This window comes from Porites lutea, chromosome 1, assembly GCF_958299795.1.
Source record: "Porites lutea chromosome 1, jaPorLute2.1, whole genome shotgun sequence".
Classification (NCBI taxonomy): Eukaryota; Metazoa; Cnidaria; class Anthozoa; order Scleractinia; family Poritidae; genus Porites; species Porites lutea.
In genome coordinates, this window is record NC_133201.1 from 17,408,904 (window position 1) to 17,428,797 (window position 19,894).

The 19,894-nt window shown below is 40.5% G+C and overlaps 1 pseudogene; it reads left to right on the plus strand.

Moving 5' to 3' along the window:
* LOC140925349 (uncharacterized) overlaps window positions 1–19,894 on the plus strand; it is a 40,735-nt pseudogene that overhangs the window by 14,566 nt on the left and 6,275 nt on the right.

Genomic DNA, 19,894 nt, shown 5'->3' on the forward strand with positions numbered 1-19,894 from the left:
ATTTGTTAATTCAGTTGATGTTGTCGCTCATGGACGTACGACGGCTAGCTTGCTAAATCTGAATAAATGTGTTAAGAACTGAAAAGGTTTCCTCTTTTGGTAATGATCAGTTTTTTAATCATTTACCCTTTTTGCTTTCTTTGACCATGGTAGAAAGAAGCAAAAGACAAAGACTTAAAAGATTCAACGGGTGAACTGAGGAAACATCTAGAAGGCATGCTGGTGAGTAAATCACAAGACGTCTAACATTAGTCTTCTTAAGGCTGGTTTTCACTGACGACGGAGTCGTAAGCGGAATCGTAAAAGCGCTTACGACTTGTTGAAAATAAAAAATCGGAGTCGTCAGCAGTCATAAGCGCGATGGAATCGGAGTGGGAAGAAGCAGAACGTTTTCATTTTCTTAGCTTCTTACTCCGCTTATGACTCAGTCGTTTACGATCAAGTAAAACCAGATTGTTGGAGTTGGAAGCATAAGCGGAAGGATAAACTAATCACAATGCACGTTCCCACGCTTTGTGATTGGTTTAGTTCTTCCACTTCAGCTTATGACTCCGACAACCTATTTTTCACTTGATCGTAAGTGTCGGAGTCGTAAGCGGAATCAGAATGCTGTTTTCACCAGATCGTAAAAGTTCTTCGCTTCTGATTACGACTCCGACTCCGACTCCGTCGTTATTGAAAACCAGCCTTTATGGTGCACAACATTTCTCAACAATCATAAGTAAAATTTATCGAGACGTTTTCAATAACAGAATTGCAGGTTACCGTGTCATTGTATGTCATTATAAGATTATACAGCAAACGAGGTAGCAAATAAATTCAAAGTTCTGAATCTGAACGCGCGAAAGTGTCAAGTGTCACAGACATTTTTTGTAAAAGAGAGGAGGATAGAGAAGTTAAGAAAATGTAATTTTTGTACATAGATGTTACCTTGCGAGCATTTGAAAGAGGTAAACTTATGTTTCATCAACTTTTAACCAGCCAACAAGTCTTCACATTTTTATGGGAAATCTCTTTGCAAAGACTCAAAAATGTTACAACTTACCTATTTTATGGCGGCAAAGAATGCCTTCCGCCATAAAGCAGGGATTACATCTCACTCTCTAAAACGATGCCTTTTATTTGAAATCTATCGGGCTAAAAATGTATCATTTATTATAAAGACTATACCGTTGAATTTTCATAATTTTACTTCATGGACCGTGCTTTATAGGTTATTATATATTCCAGGAGTTTTTCTAGTAATGTTTTCACGATAGTGGGAACTTCATTGAAAGAAGTATTAGCAGTCGTTTTGTTACGTAAACTCATGTTAAGAAAGATCATACATTTCTATGCAGTGTTTTCGGGAGACTGTCTGAACAGCAAAAAAGCTGTACTTTTTATTACTTAAGCTCGTATTCAGAAAGATCGTTTATTTCTCTGCTGTGTTTTCCAGAGACGCTCTGAACACCAGAGAAGCTGTACTTTTTATTACTTCAGCTCGTAGTCAGAAAGATCGTTAATTTCTATGCTGTATACTCCATCGGATCAACCCAACATTTTGCCCCAAGTGAGACGCAAATGTTAACGTTGAGTTAGGGAAGTGGTAGGTGGGCAGTTTCCCGGAAACCTAAATTGGTCCACTCCATCCATAGAAACGACTGTCAAAGTCAGGTCGGACATGCACTGCGCTGGAAGAAGAGCTGACTTTAGTTGAGGAGCTTACAACTCATGATTCACTGTCATGGATTAAGGTAAGATTATTATAACAAAAAGTTTACCTACTTAAAGCTCCTTATCCGGCTTTCGAATTAAAGAACGAAGATCGCGAAAATAGGTGCGTAAAAAAGAAGGGGAGAGGATGAGGTTTTTATTTTCATCTATAAACATAGAGATCTGCAAGCCTTGGAAATGTTTTCATTTACTATCAATGGTTAAAATTATGATTGTTATTAGATAGCTATATATTGTATTTCTTATAAATAGGTTGACAGAGTTTTTTGCATTGAAGATTTGATTTAGTTGAAACAATAAATAGAAGAGAGATTAAAAACGGATCGCCCTTGGAAACACCACCATTGTTAATCAAGTTTATCATGATGCTTTGCGTCTATAGCCCCGTGCAAACGAACGCAACATTGTTGGCAAAAAACTCCCAACATTGTTGGATTTTACATGTTATGTCCGTTTACGCACCCTGTTGCATGTTGTTACGTGTTGTTGGGATCTGTTGCATCCGTTTGCACACCAGTGCAACACAGACTACGAGTAGTCACTTTCTCGCTCTACTATCCCTGAGGAAAAATGGGGACTACTCGTAGTCTAAGTGCAACACGGACGCAACAACACGCAACATTGTTGGCGCAGCAATGTTGGAAATCATTGCCTCCCTTTTTCAGGTAGCTTATGACCAAGTTACCCACGTTCGATGTATTAAAATTCTAACATGACTCCGAGGCTCTCTGGTCATTTTTCTATACTTTTGGTTTGTGTTCAAGTCTCTTCTGGGAATTGCCAGGCGATGGTTTCGTGAAAAATTTGCAATTTTGTCCCTAAAACCTCGGAGTCATGTTAGAATTTATCTATAAAATATATCGTCTTACCGGCCTTGCTCGCCTTCAGATCCTCCACAGCTTCGTTGGTTAAAAGGTCGCAATAGTGATGTGAACCGAGCGAGAGAATGGCATCTTTGTTTTCACTAAAAATAGAGAGGGAGAAAAGGGCTTTGTGGAATGAATTGTAACGTGGACTTTTTTTTTCAGGATTTTGTTTGTAAGACGCTGTCTAACGAGGCTGTTTGGCAGCAAAAGGCTGAAGACGCTCTGAAGAGAGCCACAGAGGATTCCGATTCTGGTGAGTAAAAACTTCGGGGTACCGAATGTCGCCTTCGGCAAATCTTCGTGGTACATTATGGTGAGGTTTTGGAGTCTTTTCTTAAAATTTCGAAAGAGCAGAAAAGGCCGAAAACCTGTATCACAACTACCGAGCAACTCATCTGCTTTTGCTTTAATTTTGGCAGAGACGTCTATCAGCGTGGAAGATATGTGTCGCCAGTTAAGAGATCAGAAGGAAGAGTGTCGGAAACTCAAGGGAAAGTAAGAATTCCAAGCTCACTGGACTCATTTTTACTCTTAATGAGCCTATGTCACAAGGATATTTCTGTTTTAAGTCAATTCTGTGCTGAAGCTATTACTTACAACCTTTACCCATACACAAAAGAAGAAGATATTAAACAGATTTCATGGGCCCTTGTCACATGGCGGCCATATCAATGTCGGTTTTCTCGGCTTTTCCGTCTGCTCTCAGGCAAAAGCCGTTTTGGGTTATGAATCGTCTTTAAAGTGCTGTACTCGATTGTCGAAAATGATGAGAAGCTTTCGCTAACAGTTTTGCTTTGCCGTCGTTATTTTCTGCCAGTGGAGTGTTCGTGTGAGCTGTACGTTCGAGAAGAATAAAAGTGTAATCACCTAATTCCAGTCCTAGCATTGTTTAACCCTAAAACAGGAAAAAAACCGTAAATAATATGATGTAGAGGCTCAAACACAGGGCGCAGAGGATTTATTTGTGACCTTGATTGCAGTTTTAAAATGTTACAGTTCGATTAGCGATTCGCCTTTGTTTACCGCAGAATCGAATATGAGCTTGACCTATCAAACTGTCATGCGATTAGCTGCTGTTATTCGTCCACAGTCATTAGCTTCAGCGGTTTTTCGGAGCATGGCATAATATTTATCAGGTTTATAACACCGAATGACGGTTTGCTCGATTCAACAGTATAAAAACAAAGGCGATACCAGGTTATCAACTGCAACCTCGATCCGTCAAAGAATAAGTCTGGTTTTCATCTCAGTAGAACACAACGGTAGATTTTAAGTGTCTTCATAGCAAACAACAGTAGATTTTCTCAGATCAGTTGATAAAAATGATAATAATAATGGTAATTGAAGTACTTCTATAGCGCTATTTACATAAAAATGATCAGTAGCGCTTTACAATAATTGACTTAAAAATCTATTCTAAAATGATATAACTGTACAATGTAAAATGTGAAATGTAAAATACAATTGACTGAAAATTAATTAATTAATAAATCAATGAAATAAAGATATAGTATAATACAATAAAGTCAGATCAAATTAGCTAAAAAAAGGTCCAGATGAAATCGAATTTCTAGTCTAACCTATCCGAAAAAGGTACGTTTACGTTTAAAAATAGTTTATGATTGAAATTCGCGCAATTCAGCAGGCTAACTATTCCACAAACATGGCGCAGCAGCATAGAAGGATCTGGCACCAAGCGTAGAAAGCATTTTCTCTTTAGGCGGCTCAAGTAAAAGACTACTATTTGATTTAAGATTGTAAGAGGACTTCGATCTAACACTAATTAAATCCCTGATATATGGTGTTGCAAGTGCGTCAATTGCCTTGAAAACTAAAATTAATATCTTAAAATGAATACGAGCTAGGTAGGTAGGTAGGTAGCTAGGTTAACCATACGAAAAAACTGTTACAGGTCTTCATTAAGCTGGAAAAACTATGTAAATTCAATAATTTTGGTTGTTTTTGTGTCGATGGAAGACTAGTTTTGTAAGTAAAACAAATTTCATTAATTTTCTTCTCTTCGCTATGTGTAGGATTGCAGAAATGGAAGAGACGCACCAGGAAGTCGTGTTAAAGTTACGAGAGGACATGAAGAGAGAGGAAGAAAAACACATTTCCCGCGCAGTGGCTCAAGTGAGATCTGAGGAAGAAGAAAAACAGCATGAGATGATGCATGAATTTAAACAAAAAGAGCGAGAGCGGATACAAGCAGCAGTGGATGCGGAGAGAAAGATCATGGAGTCACAACATGGTAGCATTACCCAATTACAACAGGTACTGAACAAATGCTTAAAGGCCTTTTTCAAAAATGCGATAATACTGTTCGTTGTCCCTCCGAAGTTTTGCATAAGCATTGTTTTCAATTTCTCTTGTGACTAATAATCGCCCCACGAGAAATTGAAGGAATGCTTAAACAAAAGTTTAGAGGGACAGCAACCAGGACTATGATATTTTTTAAAAAGGCCTATTTGCGCGGAGATGTCAGTCACTAGAAATAAGCCATCAAATTAAAAACAACAGTGGAGCTGCCACCAAATTAAGTAAAACAGTAAAATAACCGCTATTTAGGGGACGAAGGACGGTTTAACCACTGTAAACCCCGGGACCCTCCCCCTCCGTATATTTATAGCCAAGATGGCTGCCTGTAACGTAGACCACGAGCGATCGGCCCGTGGCAAGCGTTTCCGCGCGAATTCGTTGAGAAAGTTAGGAGGTTTGCTACGTAGGCTACTAAGAGCCGCGCACGACGTGCGAATAAAGAAGACTTCTCGCAGGCCAGGGTTGGATCGGCGGTAAACTGAGTTACTAAGTTTTCTATGCAGGTACTTCATGAACGACAGAAGGAGTTAGAGAATCACAGAGTTGCCTTGGCAACAGCAAAGTCCCAGTACGAACAAGCTAAAGATGGATTACACAGAGCTAAGGAGACTGAGGTACGTTTTTCAAAGTTAGTCTTTCTGCACCTCTCGTATTTATATCCTCAAGCTGAAATACCGTTTTCCCTTACTGTCTAATAACCGCCGCCTAGTTAACTCAGTTAGGAGAGCGCCGGTTTGCTGAGCCGGGGTCGCGGGTTCAAACCCCGGCCGGACCAAAACTAAGGGTCTTCAAAATAACTGAGGAGAAAGTGCTACTTTTGCAATGACATCTGCAAACGGTTAGAATTTCTAGTCTTCTCAGATAAGGACGAAAAACCGTTACCTGTTTTTTGACTAAAAATGAACTTAAATTTTCCTATTACGGTTGCCTATAACGATTTGCGATTTTTAATTCAGCAAAGAGTGAATTCCACAATTGAAAACCAAAGATCGGTCTGAAAGATAGGTTTTTATTGTATGTGTTTATTAGACGCGACAAGACGCTGTTAAATAACGAAATGACCGAACTTTCTCCTTAGGCGTACTTACGAAGTCAGCTTCAGGAACAATCCGCAGCCTACAAAGAACAGCTGGCTCGTGTTGAACGTGAGAAAGAAGAACTGCGGAATTATAAAGAAAACGAGGTCGCTTCTTTCAAGGTAGCTTTAGTACATCATCGTTATGGTCAGCGCGTCGGACTCGCAATCCCGCGGTGCCGGGTTCGAGTCCCGCTCTGGTCACTTGTAGGATTTGTTCTCGGTCTTCCCGAGTTCAAATCCTCGGCCACGCTTGTAATTAGCCAACTGGTTGCCTCCCTGTTAGGATTTTTAATAATCGTATGTTGTATTTGAATTCTTTGCTTCTAAGTATTGGGTGGAGTGCCTGTAAAGTAGCTGGATAAGCTAAGTGCCGTTTCCGCTATAAACAATCCTTTAAACCTTTAAACCTTTAAACCCCACTAATTCTTACAATTTGACTCAAACCATTACGTCCTCTCTCCTCATGTTCTCACATCCTTGTGCGCTTCAAAGTGTGTCTTAGCCTGCGAACAGCACGCGTATTTCCGATCGTCGCTAAGTGTGTCTGAGACTCCCCTGTGGGATCCACTAAAGAGTTGTCTTGGCCACTTGTTTGTCTGGTCTCCTCAGTGTTTTGCCAATCCACCGCCATGTTCGTTTTTTTATCTCCTCCTCTATCGGCCGCTGCCCTTCCTGTCTCCAAAACTCTTCATTTCGGATTCTTTTGGGCCACCAAATCCGTCGGATCTTCCTTAGGCACTTGTTAATAAACACCTACAATTTCTGCTTCAGTGAATTCCTTGGTCAATCTCTAAGTTTCTGCACCACACAAATGTAGGGCCATTTGGTAATTTTTCAAAAGGTTTTTGTGTCTCCGAGTTAACTCAATATATTCTGATTTATAAACTGTCCAATATGAGTGTCGGCCGAAGCGAGCGGGGATGCTGCGCGTGACTCCCCCAAATGGAGAGGTGAAACACAGTTAACTCAATACCCCAGTGAAGCAATTCAGTGATTTTGTTAAATCGACCTCGCACGATTACCCGACAAACTCAAATAGAAAAGTTATCAAGATATTACAGAGATTACATCGTTGTCATCATTTGTTTATATACTTACAGGAACAAACTCGACAACACGCAGTCACGATAGTGGCAATGGAAGAAAGACTGTTAAGACTGACTCGGCAAAATCGACAGTTGGAACAGGAGGCAATGCACGCTAAACAGACCACAGGTTAGTAAAATGTTCGTTGGATTGAATTTTTTAAATGCTTTTCACGATTAGCTGTTACCGAGACCACGTTCACACGAATCCTGACTTTTTTAAAACCGCATCCTTTCTTACCCGGATTCGTGTGAACGGTGTGGGATAAACCAGTCTGGCGAGCGTTTTCACCGAACAAGAGATGGTTTCGGTTGGCGGATTCCCTGGTTTCGTGTGCACAAAAAGGCTAATTCGTGCCAAAAAAAGGATGCGGCTTCAAAAATAACCGGACTCGTGTGGATCGGGCCTAAAGCTGTTGAGCTTGGCCTACTTGTTTCTAACCAGTGTTTTGTCATTGGATTTAGATATGATTTGAAGAAATAATATTGTAACGAGCTTCTACAACTGAAAATGGCATAAGTTTGCAGAAACATGTCTTGTTAATTGAAAACTGTTGTGTTATTTCTTCAAATCGTAACAAATTTCTACTATCAGGGACCGTTCATTTTTTACGAGGTAGGGGGGGGGGGGGGGGGCTGGTGGGATTTGGGGGGTCACCCCCAAAAAAACGGCTTAAAAGGGGGGGCCATCCCAAAAAAAACGGAAGGAAGTGGGGGGTCACGCGAAATATTTTAGTTCATGTAGAGTTGACATGATGTTTTGTTACTAAATAAAACTACTGACATATACAGAAACAAGCAAAAGGTATATAAATGTATCAAAACCTTTTGTTCTTCGTTTACATGACAGCGTTCAGTTCCACGACAACAATTTTCAAAGCTAGGAAACTATCATTAAAAGGTTCTTCATCAGGTTAATGCTGTGCAACGTCTCTCTGCCCATGTTCCTCTTCGTCATCATTGCCAAGCTCTTCCTCATCGCTCGTGCTGCTGCCAGAGTCGCTTTTGTCATTTTCGGTCATAGCATACTGTTCAGGGTACATGAAGCAGTACACGTTATCTCTAACCTCCGGCTTGAGGTTTGTGATAATTCTGCTTCCTGCGGCGTTGCTGAAATGGTTTCCTTGCAAGAGCTGTGCAATGTATGCCGCATCTCGATCAAAGAGCAATTCGGAAACTTTCTCAACGTCGATGCACCCTTCAGGGACGGCAAGGCAAGGACGATACAGAAGACATTTCGGAAGATCATTACCTAGCGGGTTTCCGACACAAATACTATACACTCGTTGGACGTTGTTTTCAAACCTTTTCTTTTTTCTTGCATTCGATTTTCGAAGGTTTTCTTTTTTTCTTCTTCCCTTGCTAATGCGGTCTCTATGTAGGCCCTTGAAAATGCCACGAAAACTGTCTTTACTTTCTTCTAGTGTCTCTGTATCCCGCGTTACCTTTTGCATCTTAGCCTTGACGTACTTGATCTGCTTTACATTGAAATCGTGAGCAAATTCTTCTCCTTGCTTCAAGATAGGTCAATTAGACTGGAAAAGCGTAGAATCGTGTTCTTTCAAGGCTTTCACTACGCTTTTCAGTTTCCCAAGCATACTTTAATCGAAGAGTTCAATCTTCTGCCATCACTGGGCTTAAGGTGATATTCTGGCTTGATAAATTCACATGCTCTTTTCGAGCAGCCGTCTGCATTTTGGTCGGCAACCTCTTTTGATTGCAAAAGATCAAATTGCCGCGATCTTTCGGCGGTGAACCTATTCTTGAAAGACTGGTCGCTTTCGCCATTCTTTCTCACTTTGATTGTTTTTTTGCAAGGAACCAATCAAACCGCACCATTTTCGATCCTCCAAACAAACCAGGGTGGATCATAAATGCTTATCAAATCAAGCAATACGGAATGGTTCAGAATTCACCTAAACCATCCCACCACATAGCAACTGATGAGAATCGTAAGATTCGAAACCGCCGGTCTTGCTTGTAAACTTATATTTAACTGCAGACATTATGTAGTGGCACAACGAAGCCAGTCAACTGATTGGTCAACTCCTCTGATATTAAAACTACTAGTCACATTTACAAAGCGATTGAGTTTCAAAGCGACATTCAAAGGACAAAATATCATAATGTATTTAAATCACGCTTCTACTAAAGACGTGATAAATACACAAAACCAGTGTCAGATCTGGATATATTTTATAGACTACGTGCTGTGTACAGCTGAACATAGCTGAACATTGTTCTCTGAGATCGCGTAAACCTAAACTTTACGGAGATATTAAAAGCAGATACCCTAAGATTACTGCAGCTATGAAAAAATTATTATATTTTTGAGTAGACAAATCTCATAAACGGGCTACAAATTCAACAGGAATACGCGCGAACGGAATAAATTGTCTGCTGTACATTTTAAAGGTTCTGCTCAACTTACACAATTTTCCCTTGCTGAACATAAACTGTACCGAGCCGTATCTTGGTCCGCTGTATAGAAGCTATATCATCGTTCAAATTTCAAACTGTAAGATCCCTGAAAGAGTTCTCCTCAATGGAGCAATATGTAAAAGGTTTTCAAAGGTTTCACGCCAGTGAAGATGTGCGGCCTGTAACCTCTTGCAAGTTTTTAATTCCATCAACTCTGGGGGTGAAGATGTCATCCTTGCCTTTAATATCGATGACGAGGAAGAAGTTGAGAGGCCAGCAACGACACGCTCTGGAAGGTCCATAAACGGAAGATCGCAAATTGACTTTTTGACTTTTAAAAATAGTGGAGAAGTGCCTTAGCAAATGGACAAAATTTATTTTTTGAATTAACAGAAGCGGCTGCTACATCTGTAGAATGAGTTGTCAACAGCCTTACATTGAAGAGAAAATACAAATCATATTGTACACTGCAAAATATATGCACGTCAGGTTTAATTACGATAATGTCTCTTTTGAAAGGGGGGGGGGGTCACCCCCAAAAAATGACCGTCTTTGGGGGGGGCCATGAGAAAAAATGAGGACTGAGTGGGGGGGGCCATGGTAATTCGTAATGGGGGTTCAAAAAATTCCACCAGCCCCCCCTACCTCGTAAAAAATGAACGGTCCCTCAAGTACGTGTTAGATATGAAAAGTCAAAAAAGGAGTACACCATTGTTCTTTCAAGCGAACCTGTTTTCGTTTACGTTTTGAAAAAAAATATCGGTTTCCTTTCAGAGAACACATTTTTTTGCTTTTCAATTTTTGTTGTATTGATTTTCTCTTTGCTCCCATTCTCTGATGTGTTTTTAAGTCCTTAAAATAATCCAATGCTCAAGACACGTTAATCCTTCTTTTCAGTGGAAAAGAAATAGAATTCCCAAGAGTTCGCGAAAAATAAAAGATCTGTTCTTAGATTATTTATAGCTGGTTTATTTTCAGACGTCTAAGTTGGAGTTCTAAATTTAATGAAGACTGCTTCTAAATCAATTAGCTTCGAATAATTAAGGACAGACTTAGCATTCAAGATATAAATTGTTTTGTTTCTTTTTATCGACACTCGAGATCTGTTATACAGTGTTTAACGTCAACTTTTAAGTATCGTAAGAGGCCTTGACTGACTACTTTGGTGCGTGGTATGTTAAACTGTTTATGAAAAATTAGTATCTCCCTTTTGGTATTGGAAAAAGTTGAAAGCAAAATTCAGAGAACTTTCTTTTGTTCTCTGTTGCTTTGCATTTGTACATTAAATGATCTGATTGCGCACGACTTTTTAATGGATGTTAACGGTAATCTATTTAGAGCCCTTAAATCGTTATGTATCACTTAGGCAATGTTAGAAATTAATTTCGTATAACGATCGTTCTACTAAAAAGTGAGAAAGTTAGATTCTGTCTGGTGAATGAACACCATTTGTTATATAAGTATTCTCTCCGTTTTCTTTCAAACTAGGAAAGACGAATTCTGTCTTTTTAAAATTATAACATGAAAGATGTATATTTTAAAAGACAGTCCCTATAAAGGAATCGTTGCATTACATTACCGTTAACTATGCAAATCCGGTTTGTATATAACTTAGCCTTTCAGTGTAAATACTTTTCGTTTTGTCCAAGTCCATCAGTAGGTTTCTGGCCTGTTTCATGATCCGAGATAGTGGGGTACGCGATATTGAGACCACGCCTCATATTTCGCGTGTCTTTCACTTACGCGTCATTCTTACTGGCTGAGAGCCTGGAACAGGCCAGTACGTTTGTGTACGAAGAAATTGTTTGTGTTCTGTTTGTTTACTGCTTGTTTGATGAAACAAAACAAAAACGTGGATGCCAACATTAGATGAGGACGTTTTGGTTAACGTAAGTTTAAGGACAGAAGTAGTGAAAGATATCATTTTTTGCAGGCAAAATCAGACCGACATCTCCGCGCAAAGAATCATCCCGACCCTCCTCCCCTAAGAAGGATCCTATGAACTCCTCTAGACCTCAGTCTCCCAGAAAAGAACCTAAACCCCAGACGAGATCAGTAGAGACGGAGACTGTGCCCCAGACAAGCGTGGAAGCCACTCTGCAGTCAGATGTCTACAAACTGGAACAACTGGTCTTGTTACTAAGGTAACAGCTACTGCAGGACCGTATGTAAACGCAAAGCGAAATACTTGAATCCTATTTTCCTTTAACGCGTTCAAAGCAAAGTACCTCCTGAAAAAAGTTGTCTTCGGATATGTCAGTTGCTGTGGTTTTCATGATAAAGGAATGAGTCACAAGCAATTTCCGAGTTCCAAAAACTCTCGCTTTCAAAACGAAGCTAAGGGCGCTCAGTCCATTTGTCAGAACTTGCCGGCCGGACCATTGCCGGACCAGTCAGTTTGAAAATGAAATGGCCTTTTCAAGAGTTTTTGTGGAAAAACCATCTTTTTCGTGCACACTATTCAGTATTTGACTGATCTAGCTGGATAGTTTTGATTAAAAGTGAAATTCTCGTTACAACGGGAAGGGGCTGGCCGCTCAGTTTTGACAAATGGAAGCACCCTAAGGGTTTTATTTCAGTGCATGGGAATAAAATCTCAGTTTCATATCAGTGGCTTCACACATAGCCTCGCTTTGAAACAGAGACTTGGGGCAACTCGAAAATGGCCTTTTACAGGTCTTACACACTCTCAAACTAAACCTTAACCATCATTTTTTTTAAGTAGATTTTGTCTCTATGATGTACTGCTTTATAAAATTCAGCATTTATTGCTAACAATACATTTTTCAATTGCTCCAATGTGGACTAATTCTGAATTCAACTTTGACTGCTTGCAGTCCGCCTTTTTCCTTACAATCCGTCCAGTTCTTATCCCAGTCAGGGCAATTGCAAACGACGTTGCGCCCTCGCGTGCATGGGTTACGAGTATAGTTAATTTGCAATGAACACACAGACTACACAAGATCTTTTAAAGACTGCGATATAAGTTTAAACACTTTTTTTTCCCAAAAAACACATATTTTTTACCTGTTGTCTCCTTCGATGGCCTTCAAGAAATAATGAATTTTTGTTCTTTTTTGTAACATCATTTATTTACAAATCGGAGAATAAAAGAATTAGACTACGCGCAGTCTCTCTTTTTTCTTGGTCCGTGACTGCTCGCAGTCTATAAAAGAATAAAAATAAGTGACATTCGAAAGAAAAGAATCCCAATAGGTTAACTAAATAAGTGACATACAAAAGGGAGGGGCTGGACTTACAAGCACGTGGCCTGCTGGGACCCAGACCCCTGAAATATAATTTTTTTTTTTTTAGACGCGAAGCGACCCAAGCTAAAAAAGAGGCTGAAAGTCAAGGAGATGTGGTACAAGCATTAAGAAGGGATCTGGCGGGTGCTGCAGCACGCATGTCTGATATGGCCGGCGAGTTAAGCGATAAACAGAAACAGAAACTGGAACAATACGAGGAGACGATACTAGAGCAAGACACTGAACTGGAAGAACAAAGAAAACAGCTCGTGCAGCTGTCTGCATTGGTGGATGAACAGCAAAAGGAGATTAACTCCAGGGAAGACAAACTTAGCGAACAACAAAAGGTATGTGACGTTTGTAAGATATGTAACTCTATTGCTAAGAGTCTTCATTGGTGGTGATGTAAGACCATGAATAACCCACATATTATTATGTTTAAAATATCTTCAGTGCTGTCCAGATCAGGATAATATGATTCAAGATCACTCGGGTTGCCAACCGCCGCTTAATTAGCTCGGTTGGCTTAACGACGGTCTGCCGAGCGGGACGTCGCGGGTTCAAACCCCGGCCGGACCGCCCGCCCGGGCCGGACCGACACTCGTGGTGGTCGTCAAATAACTGAAGAGAAAATGCTGCCTTTGTTTTGTCATCTGCAAAAGGATAAGGAGAAAAAACAGTTTGCTCTGTATGGCCGCAGCCTTTGTTCACATGAAAACTGTGGGACTTTTTTTTTATTGTTCATCACATTTACCTTACTACAGGAAAAAGCGTTTAAACTGAATTAATGGTTGAATTAGTACAGTGCAAAAGAAATAAAGCAGTACAACAACGTAATTTAATTAATATAAAGTTAACTTAAATTTTGTCTTTTTGTTATGAAAACTGTGGGACGTTAAAGAACCCACACATAAAAGTGCATTAGAATCTGAAAAGCAAACTTGTTGCGAGGAGCGAAACGAAAGGCAACGCTAAAATGAAAAGAGGGTAAATCCCGTAACAGCCGCGTAGATAACGTTGTCTCTCCCCAGTCTTTGCCCGTCCTTTTTTCACCGTAGTTTTTCTATTCGATCGTTGCAACTCAACTGAGAGCCTGAGACTGGTGTTTATAACTGTTCCTAGGCATTAGTAAGGCAAAAGCGGGACACGGTCAAGAAGGGAACTGAACTGGTTGAATACAAAGAACAACTGGCCACAAAAATTGACGAACAGGAGGAGAAGATCAAGATGATTGAGAAAGAGGTGACAATATTCAGTATTCAATACGTGTTACATCGTGATAATTATATTTTCGTTTCACTAATATGATTACAGTTAACGTAAAATTAAGCTTTCAGTCTTGAGGTTTTAGCATTGATTAAACATTGCGCCGTTTATTCCAGGTAGTCCGTACATTCTTGTTTAGTTACGTTTATTAAAATGTCTGGTTTAGTGCTTTGTACCTGCGACCTTTCATGCAAAGGTCACAGAGTCTTTGATTAAATTCGCTTCACCAAAATTAACTTGAAAACTTCTTAATATCTCCGATGTTATTAGAAATACAGTTTTTAAAGTATGAAAAAACTCTCCTTCAAATCTACATTTATCCATTTAATTCTTTCTTTTCCATGCCAGTCTACTTCGGACTTCGACTTCCTGTCTGTTGGAATTTCTGTCTAGCTTGTCACGCAACGTGAAGCTCCAATTTTGTCACGCAACACTAAAGAAACATTAGTTAATTCACCGTCAGTTTAATTGCGCTAAAATCAAGTTTAACCTTTTTACCAGTTATTTGGTTTTCTCTACAGAATCTCATGACAGGTGAATTACACGCTCTTGGACTGCGTTGTCGAGGAGAGAGACACGAGCTAGTGATAGCGAGGCAAAAAGAGGCTCTGGCAGAACTTAGAGGCCGAACAAAAACACTGGAGCAATTTAAACCACCACGTAAGTCTTGAAAGTAAATCTGTACATGATAGACTGACGTCTTTGATCGCAGGGCCTAAACAAGAGCTTTGACGAAATCCACATGGATAAAAAATATACATAGCTTTTTATAAAACTTGAGCGCAATCACATTACATTCATTCTCCAGTCTGTTTCAAGTGATAAAAGAGCAGAAGATTTGGAGTGAAAATTATGCGAAAGACGTCTCTTATTTTCTTTTGTTGCCACGTGAAATGGGAGATGTCTGCACGCAAACTATGTCTCCACTTTTCGGGAAAAAGACTCTCGGGTAATAAGCTAGTCTGCTACACAGCCGTTTTTAGTGTCGTCACGCAACGCTCATGTGTAGCAGACTGGTAATAAGCTTGGTTGCGTACAAACCTCGACAGTAGCCTGATCAAGACCACCGCCTTCTTTCCCAGATCGCGCGCCGTCTTATTTTCGCTTGGCTTGTGTTTATTTGGCGAGGTCCCTACATACTGAGAGCCTGGCACAGTCTACCTTGACGGTGGTTGAACCATGTATGTCGCGAAAAAATTTTAAAAAAGAAGTGATACGCAGCTAGGGCTAACCAGGCGATGATCTCCACCTTAAGTCCCTTTTACACAGGCAATTTAAAATCGGGCCTAAACTTGAAACTTTTATCGTGCCTTTGGCCTGCGTTTCATGCGTTTTCTACAGCTATGTTCGATTTCAAAAAAAGGGTCGAGGAGTTCCTATCTCTACTCTCCCCAATTTTCCTCTGTCATGAAATTAGTGATGGCGGCCGCAGCAATACGATCATAAACAGGCAGCTTTTACCCACTCTAAAAATTCGTCTCCATCGCAATTTAGACAACGGTTGGCTTTATATACTAATAAGTCATCTCCGTGTTCCACAGATGAAACCTCACTTTTAAAATGAGGCCAAATTGCAAAACCTTTTTCGTGAAAATGACTTTCATTTGCGTTAAAAGTCATTTTCATATTAAAAGCTTCGCACTAACGCTCGTTTGCAAAGATAGGTAACTTGGAAATGGTCTACCGTGTGGCACGAAATTTTTGCGGGTTCTAATTTTTGTAATTGTTTTTTTTTTTTTTTCCAGCGATCCGCAAAGATAAGTTCCCGCAAATAAAAATTACTGCAAAATTTTTTTCCCCAAAAATTTACTCCAGAGAATATATTCTCTAACTTAAATTCGCTAAGAAATCGTGTCTGTTCAATTACAACTTATCTCTTTCGTTCAGAAACAAAGCGGTTTGCAATGAAATATTGGCGCACACCGTAGTATTGTTTGAAAATATGCATTTCTATTGCACGTACTCAATAACAACGAAAATATTGTCAATGCTGGGTATTGGGTACTTTCTGAAAATCGCAAAAATTAATTCCCAGCAAGAAAAACCAATCTGTCCTAATCGGAAGAATTAGTTCCCGCAAAATACAAAAAATCACCAATCCGCAAAAATAAACTCCTGCAAAAATTTCGTGCTACATTGTATCTATTGCTGGCCCGTAACCTAGGATTCGCCAGGGACACGTTACGCGTAATACACGTATTTCTAGTTGATAAGATGGTTTTTTTGTTGTTAGTTCCAAATCATGAACAAGCTTTACAGCAGATTGTGGCTCTCAAAAAGGAAGTCAGTGAACTAAGGGCGAAGCTGGCCTCCTAAGAAGAGGACTACCACAAAAGCGAAGGCGAAATGCATGCTGAGGTAACAGACGTAACAGTGTGATGCTCTTCTAATTCATGGAGTTCTGCGCTTGCGTTTCCTCTTGACTTCATATTAAAAAGCGACGTCCTTTTGGCGCGTCACGTATTCTGTTAGGAAGGACTGCGTGAAAAAGGGTCACGTGGTCATAGCGGACTACACGTAGTCCCTGGTTATTTTCTTACGAATAGTAAAGCAAGCGAATTACTCAAGCGCGGGAAAATCATGACCCGAGTGTCACCTTCTTCGCAGGTGGCGATTTTCACGCGCGCTCTCGTTATTCGCTTGCTGTACTATTCCTGAGTACATTTGAATATCAGCGTGGCAGGCGAAGGGGTAGGAAAAGAGAGGAAAAGGGAGGTTTTCCTCCCTCCCCTCTCCCTCCCATTTTTGTGCCTGTCACGCAGGCTGTCACTGAGAAGAATGATGGGCTACTCGTAGTCCACCCTAGTCAGGTCGTTTGTGGAGTGAGTCCTTGCTATTATTTGCCCTCTATACTTTCACAAGACTTTGTTGTATGACAAAAATAATCATTTTTGCTCACTTGAAAGAGTTCAAGTGTGATCCAGCAAACTGAAGAGGCTGAAAATAGGATAAAAACTGTCATGGGCCATTGTAAGAGTGTGTCATAGATCCTTCTTCCCCTATTTATTTCAATAATTTAATATTCCGCGAATGAACGTTTACATGTTCAAATGCTATAGCATGCTATCCATGCCGTGATAGTCGTTTGTGAAATGCCTTATATCTGTTTCCTTGTAACAGCTCAGAGTTCGTCGTGAGCAGGCTTCTGCCAGTCTCGCTGAAACCGATTTGGAAAAAGGCGCTCACCAGCAAACAAAGGAAGCATTAGATCTCAGTGAAAAGACGGTGAGTTGATTTAATATAAACACGAAAAAATTAGTGAGGAGTATAAGAGCTTGAGCAAAAGCGTTTTTGAGCGACCGAAATTAATGGCTTGACGCTAATAAATGTACGCTCCGGTCATCATTCGCCGTTAAAAACCGACTTGGCATGAGCGCCTTATTGACAGCTTTTTGCGGAAGTAAATACAAAGACGGGGTTATCTGTCAAGAGTGCCTTACTGCAAATAGTTCACATGCTATGTTATAATATAAAGGTGAAATATGGTCATTCATGAAAATTGATTCAACTTTCAATGTTAGTTGATAGAAAATAGTGTCGGTTTATCTTTTTTTCAGAGTAAACGAAACTAAAAGATACCTTTTTCCTTCCATGAAAAGGAAGAACGAAAAAGGAAACGAATCATCAAGACTACTACTGCCCTTCACGCCAGTAGTACCCTCTACCGTTCCCTTTCGAACGCCTGGCACGGTACGAAACGCTGTTCGAAAAATTAGCCCGCGCTCCTCTGGGAGGACCGAGAGAGCGGCGGAAATCGAGTCCATTACTTCGGAGGCTGCTGTAAGACTATTCTTGCGTCGTTTTATTTGAGCGCGTCACTCCTCTGTCCTTCAAACACGCAAAGCAACAAGGTATTTCAGTTGCGTAATTCGTTATTTTTCCAGGCTTTTTTAACTGTAACTGTTTTTTCTTTTCGCAGTATCTGAAGTTGGCTCGAACACTCGGTGCACTGCTTGAAATAGACTCGTTACCAGGTTGTCGCTCAATGGCGCACCTCCCAGTGGAGGAAAGAGAGAGACTGGAACTGGACAGGACCAAGGTAATTTGAGTTTCAATTCCTGCTTAAAAATACGACCTGTGTATGCTGTTACATGTACATGTGTCTGTTTCACAATGCTAAATAAAAGCACTGAAGATACCACAACACGTAATCGTTAAAAAAGTACCAATGACACTTAAATAGTCGAAGCTTTCTTAACGGATGCTTGCGCAAGAGCTGAGGACGGCTCTACTTGTGGTCGGGTCGACCAAAAAACTCTCATTTTACTCGCCATTGAAAATCAGTTAATAGCGCCTCGTGTAAGATCAGCAATATTTGTGTTTTTTATAGACTGCTCCAAGCGTGTGATAAAAACCAATTGGCGTAACATGCCCTGAACCTGTGCGATATATTTTGGAAGGTCATTTCAGTTCCACTAGGCCAACAGAAAAGAGATATTGAAGTTGAATTTCTTAGTTGAAAGTTATTTTCCTTAACCCAGTCGCAGAAGAATCAACACATAAGTCAACATATTGTAATTAGGTGGTTCATTGTTTTTCTTCGTCTGTTTCATGAGTGAGGGGATAGTTAATTGTTTTGCTTTAGTTTTGTTTCATGTCTGAGCTCCCCGCTTTTGTACCCATTCTTTTGAGTGATTTCTATGAAGTTTTAATTTTCCCTTTAATTTATTTCCCTTTGAATATCAGGCTGTGGAGCTGATGGTCACTAAAGTTCAACAGATGAACGATCGTATGGAAAGAAAAGTCCAGCTTCTGGGTTCTTATGAAGATGACTTGGTGCATCTAAGGTAAAGAGACAAGAAAAAAAATAAGTAAATAAATAAATGCACTTTATTTGAGTGTCAATGTATTTAGAACGAAAGTTTCAATTGTGGACACTATTTTTACGTCTCCTACTGGAGACGGGACCGCCATTTTACGTGGTCATCCGAGCCACCCGACGGTCTAGCCGCTCGCACTGCAAAGGGAGTACCTTCATTTCTTAGTCAATTTAAGACCCTGAGTGTTGGTCCGGTCTCGGGAATCGAACCCGCGACCTCCCGCTCTGCAGTCAAGCGCTCTACCGACTGAGCTAATCCTTCTGCGGTTATAAAATGTCTTATAAAAAATGCTTTTAATTTAACATCACCTTAGACCGTTCACAGTCCCCTATTTTTGGTAAGATCTTAAGGGTCGAGCTCTTACCGGTATGGGCGACCATCTGGGTCTCATATGTCCCGGGGGGGGGGGGGGCGGGCGTCGGGGTCCCCGCCCCTTAAGTAGATTTCACGGTCATCCCAAGACTAGACTCGGAACATTTAAAACTAAGATGGCCGCCTGATTTCGACGATTTTACGAAAAAATAGTTGACTGATAACAGTCTAACATCACACAATTGTTCTGGAACGCTAAAACCCAGGCAAATATCCTGAATTAATCCGCGATCAATTCCATAATTCTCATCGGCTATGTCTTATTGATGTCTCGGTTATAAAAGGAGAATTTCAAACGATAAAAGCAGAGCTCCCATTACATCTTGTCATCATGGCCTCGTTCTTCTATTTTCCTTGATTTATAGACTGTTCATAGACTCCTATTTTTCAGTAGGGTCGTCGAGATCGAGTACTTACCCTTGGGGGCATCCAGCTTGGTTTCAATTGTACTGGATCTGGCCTGGGGATTTCCGTTGAGTAACAAATCTACTTAGAGGGCGGGGGAAAGTTTAGGAGGAGACGAGAAAAATTTCTATATTTCTCCCCTGCCTCCCGCCGCCGCTAAAACCCCGACTCCACCCGACCCTCGGTACATTCGAAACCAAGATGGTCGCCCGTAACGGACTCGTAACGTTAAGTGCTCGATCTCAACGATGTTATGGCAGAATAAAGGACGGTGAACGTTAGAAGTCAGGGTAATATG